The sequence below is a fragment of the Vidua macroura genome, chromosome Z (assembly GCF_024509145.1).
Source record: "Vidua macroura isolate BioBank_ID:100142 chromosome Z, ASM2450914v1, whole genome shotgun sequence".
NCBI lineage: Eukaryota > Metazoa > Chordata > Aves > Passeriformes > Viduidae > Vidua > Vidua macroura.
In genome coordinates, this window is record NC_071611.1 from 20,483,272 (window position 1) to 20,489,271 (window position 6,000).

A 6,000-nucleotide genomic window follows, 5' to 3' on the forward strand; every position below is an offset into this window, starting at 1 on the left:
TGCATTTGCTGCCCAAAATGCCAAATCCATCCTGGGCAGCATCAAAAGCAGCATGAGCAGCAGGACAAGGGAAGTGATTCTATTCTTCTGCTCTGCTCTTGCGAGACCCCATCTGGAGTACTAAGTAAAAGAAAGGTGTTGACCTGTTAGAGGTACAGAGGATGGCTACAAAGATGATCCAAGGGTTGAATCACCTCTGCTGAGTGAAAAGACTGAGAGAAATAGGATTGTTTTGTCTGGAAAGAAAAGTTTTTGTATCTAGAACGAGCCTGCAAGAAGGCTGAAGAGGGACTTATTTTGCAAGGAACTATCGTGATGGGACAAGAGTTAATGGCTTTAAACTGAAAGGTTTAGATAAGATATTAAGAAGAAATTCCTTACTATAAGGATGGTGAGGCACTGGAACAAGTTGCCCAGTGAAATTGTGGTTCCTCAGTTCTTGAAAATGTTCAGGGCCAGGATAGATGGGGATTTCAGTAACGTGGTCTAGTGAATGGCATCCCTGTCCATGGTGGAGGGAGTTGAGACAAGATGATTTTTAAGTCCTTCTCCAACAGAAATGATTCTAAGATTCTGTGATTTGGTTTATAAAGCAGACAAACAGATAATTTTTCAGGTCTAGCATCTTCTCAGGTTGTGAGAGATAACAATTCCTGACACTTTTTTATGAATCTGTGCAATTTATTTATATAAATAAATAAATATATAAATATATAAGTATGCCAGTTCAATATCTTCTTTCAGAGTGTGTAAATTTAAGATCTTGAATGGCCATTTTAAATGATTGTAAATTTTGTCTGTTTCAGTGTCAAAGGCACATATCTTAGTAGCTTCTGCAAACTGTACTTTAACTTATTTAACTTCAGAAAATTTAATATTTTCCATTTAAATGCTGATAAAAGCCGTAGTTAAGCTGATATTACAATCACCAATGCCAATGCCTCTTGATATGCCTTTTGTTTCCTAATATAGCTTATTACTACTAATTTATAGCAGGAAGTAGGTATCTTTTTTTCTTGAGACTATAGTTACATTTAAACTTTGATGGTATTATAGAAATATACAAAAACATTAAAACCAATCTACTGGGTCTGAGGTGCTGGCAGTTATACACATGCACTGTGCCTGTTGAATCCCTTTTTATTTAGTCCGTAGACAATACTTTACAGCATACGAGAACCAGAAAGTTGAAGTTGATCACAGCAAGGAAAATGGATTGGAGTTTGGTAAACTATTAAAATGAGAAAGCTTTTGAAAAATAAAGGATTTCTATGTTTGCTGGGGAGCCCCACAGCAGCTTATAGATTAGGTTGAAAAAAAGAAAACAGTCACTTGAGCAGGCAGATTCAACTTTTCCCAGTTTTAGTGCTCTACATGAGCTAGACAAACTGTATTTTGGGCTTTTTGTATGTTGGTTTTAGAATGGGAGAGGTATACATTAATAGAGGTCAAAAATCCTGCTGGAACCTTAATTTTGGATGTCTGTTAACAAAGAACTATGTGTACCAGCTGGTAACTCATATAATTTCTTACTGTCAGTGTTATTCAGGTGCTCACAGCAAAAGTGAAATAGTCGGGAATGAATAAGACAAGATATAACAATCACTTTGTATAAATTTATTTCACAATGCATTTAATATAGTACAAAGACTTTGAGTCCACAACAGAGTGCTACTGTTCACACAGTCTGTGTAAACTTTTTTAAAATTATTTATTCAAAATATATTAACCACTTACTTTTGGATCACATTTGTGTCGAATCACCTTTCCTGTTGGATTATATATGAGAAAACAATAAAAGTTTTTAAAAAGACATTAATTAGTCGTGAATATTCATAGGGTTTTGATTAGCCATACAAATTACATGATGCTATATTCTGTGATTAAATGGTGCAAGGCATTCATATGCAAGTGCAAAAATTCCCAATTCAGTGTTCATGAAATGTTCACATAAATATGAGGAAATTACCCATCAGAAAATATTTATAATAAAGTTTAATTTAGCTCCACTAGACAAATCAGGATGGCAGGCGTCATCTGCTTAGAGTCAGCAAGAAACTTGTTTATTAGTAGGAGCAATTTAATTCTTTGCAATGAAATGCTAACCTTTTTGAAAAAAAAAGGCATGCAAGTGTCATATGTATTAGAGGATATCTTTGTCCTTTGCAGTAAAATAATCATAATGAAATTCATTGGATAGATTGAAACATATCCAAAAACTAGTTTCTTTCTTAATCCTCTGAAATCTCTTGAGTGTGCCTGAGAAGTGCAAGTACAATAATAAATAATTATTTAAGAAAAAGGAAGAAAAATATATAGGACCTTGTGTCAAAGCTTTAACAATTGTTTCCTTTTCATGGTGGAGATAAGTCTAAAGCAACTTCCAACAGTGTAATTCTTATACATCAGAGCTGGTAAAAAGTTAGAACTGATTTTAGAATAAAAAATCTGTGCACCAGCGATCCTGGAGAATGTGTATCTAGCATTGTCTTTTGTTGTCCACAAATGGAATCATTGCTGGGACAAAACACTTATAGTTGTATACTTTTCTGTAAAACAAAATCCAAATCCAGCCATCCCAATATTTGTAGTTTAAAAAAAAAAAAGCTCTGTGAAGCATCTTTTCTTGTTAATTTCTTATATTGCTTTGATTTCATCTCTTCAAAGAACTGAAATACTCTAAATGGCTTTGCTTTTGTAGCTTTGAAAGCAGATAGGGTCAAAGTTATAGACTGAGTCTTTTGTGATACCCACAAATTCTGACATTCTGACATAAATTAAGTGGAACATTTTAAAACTTTGTAAATTGATATTTTTACATTTATCAGTCATTGACCTGTGTTGTCTGTGATCACCAAGGGGAAAGATTAGACAGTGTTTATCTGTAGGTCCTAATGGAGATTTTTTCAGAGAAATTGATATAGCACCTGTGCATATGAAATTTAGATAATATGAATCTGTTCACATTTTAATAATGGATTTTACTTACATTTAAATACAATTATTGCACAGACATGGAAATACTATTAGAATTTTATGTTATTCTTTTTACATTTGTTTTACATTGATTGTTTTAATTTGTTGTGGTTTTAGAAGGCATTCTTCAAAAGAGGATTTTAAGGTGTTTTCTGCTTTTTCAAAATGATCCTCTAAATTCTCTATTTGGTGCAATTTTCTGTCCTGTTTTTGCTTGCTGTAGTTAGTGAATTGTGCCATCCACTATTATATTAGAAGCAATTCTGAAATTTCAGAATAGTATCTGGCCTTTTGTGGAACAAGGTCTTTGTTCACAATTGTTTTGCTACAGAATCAGCAATGTTCAAATAATGAGAATACTGTAAAAAACCCCCAGCATGTTAGAGTGGGCTGAATACAGATGGAGCACTTGCATGTTTCTGATCCAGAATGTAAGGGATGGAAATCTTTCTATCTGCTTAGAATACATGAAGTCTTCTATCTGCTTAGAGTACATGAAGTCTTCTATCACTTATAAACTGTTACATTTGTACATTTTAATATATTATCAATTTAATAGTAGGCAAAATATTTTATCATATTTTTAAAAGGTTTTTAACAAAGTAAAAAATATGAACGTCAATGATCTCTTTAGGATCATTTTACTCAAGAAAAAAAATAATTACACTCCCGTAAAAGAGATGAATTTTAACAAAAACTAGTCCACTAATTTTTATGATCAGTTCTAAGTTCATATTTATTCTGAGATGGTGCACATTTCTGTGTAATTTTTTAATTTAGAAAAAAATGACTATTTGAAGGATGATGTAAAGGGAGTTCACCCTCCCATTGTCTGTTTGCTCAGTCTGACCTTATCTGTTTCATTACAACCCCATTTTTAAAGACTGCGTGCTGTGCAGTAGACTTATTATTATAGACTACATAGTGTCCCTAAATAAAAGAAGAAGCATGTTTTATTGTGAGTGTGTTGAAATCAATTTATTTTTACACAAAAGCACACCAGGTAACAAAAATAAAAATATGTCCAAACACCACTTATTCTTTTTTTATCTAGAACTTTTTTTACAGCAAAATGTTATCACAATGATTAGAGTGAAAAGTGACACATGAAACTTTGTGAGACTTCTTAACAGGGGGGGGAAACAGAAAAAAAATTCTGCTTAAGGTGTTGTCCTGGTTCCAGGCAAGACAGGAATAATTTATTATTCCAGTAATTCTACTATTCCAGTAGCCAGGATGGGGCATGGCTAGGACCCTCAGGTAATCCTATACCACCTCCTTGCTGGGGGCAGGAACAGGAACTCTCCCTGTGGCTGAGTAAATTCAACTAAGGGAGCTGTCTGGTACTGTCTTTTGTTGAGGGGTTTCTGTGTAATGATTTATTTTTTTGTTCCCTCTGTCATTAGCATCCTTGCTGTTACAGTTCATTTTCTTATCTCATTGCTGTTTCCAGTAAGATGGTCTCATCTCAACCCATGATCTTTCTCTCTTGTGCCTTCAATTTTCTTTTTCATCCTGGAAAGGGAGAGGGGAAAATGAAAGTGATACCAGTCTACTGTAGTAAATAAAATTTATTATGTCATTAATCATTATACATTTGGGTTTGCATTAGCTTGAGCATGCATAGCATTTACAGACAAAGCCTGTGCTCCAAGAAGTTTTTTTTTTTTTAATTTTGTTTTGTTAAAATTTCCAAACAGTAAAGCAAGCATAGAAGAAACTAGTTCATAAGTATGGTTTCAGTCATTTGAAAGGCTAGGCATAGTGCAGTAGTTAATAGCACTTAACAACTAGTGAATATAAGGAAATATGGTGCAGTTAATTTGTATGTTCGGTTCTGTGATGTTGTTTGTGGTTCTACAGCAGAAATATAAACTAGATTTAAATACAATATGCTCATTTTCTCTAACTCACGTATATCAACAGATTTTTTGCTTTGCAGAATTATTTCCTCACAGCTTACACAATATTCACCATTCCTGTGGAAGGCCATTTGAAAGGCCTGGCTGATGAAGGAAAAGACATCAGAACAGTTTGGAAGGAGGGAGAAGGGGTACTTAAGTATAATAAAAATGGACACCAAATATTTGTAACTTACTTTTTGAACTCTAACTTGCATAGAAGTGGTTTCTTAGAGAACATACTTGACTTTGAAGATACTTTTCATCTGTGTTCTACAGTTTGCTGTTGCATTAAATTTTCCACCCCTTCTCGATTCAATACTTGATACCACCACATATTAATACAGTTTAGATCAGCCAAACTGCGTGATGCACAGAACAACTTGTGTTCTGAGACTGATCACAGGATTTGATTATTCTATTTTTCTGTATCATACCTATTATTATTTAGAAGAGATAGTGGTGGCGCTCTTTTGTTTTTTTAGAAGATAGAAGAAATAGGACTGAAAGAGACATTTTCTGAACACATAATTCTTGAATAGCAAGTATGATATCAACCATATTTTGCAGGCAGATTATAATCTTATTCATCTTTAATAATTATGTTATGATCCATAAAATTACTGCTTAGGAGTAATTTTGCAATTTAGAAAGAGAGATGCACAGTTTTCCAAGTGAATAAACAAATTCCTGGGGGCTAGTAGTTGATGGTTGATGGATTGATCTGAGCACAATTTACTGTATATGCATTTTGAATACATATTTTGGTATAGTGTCAGACATAAAATTTTAAAAAGTACTACTTTCTTCAGTCCAAACTTTAATATTTCAAACAAATTAGTTGTTGTAAGCAAGCATTATTATCTTGTATTTTTAGGTATGTATAATGGACATAAAATAAAAACCATTTAAATAACAGAGTTTCAAAATCTGACAGATTGAAGAACTAATCTAAAAAATATTAGAGTGATTTGCTAATGATTTTCTAATAGCTAATTTTCTTAAGATTTTATGTGAAATCCATAAATCCATTATACAAACTGATAATACCTATACATTACTTACTGTTGAATATTGGTCTGATTCTTCTTAGTGCTGAAGTTAGCAGGTTATTTTTCTATGT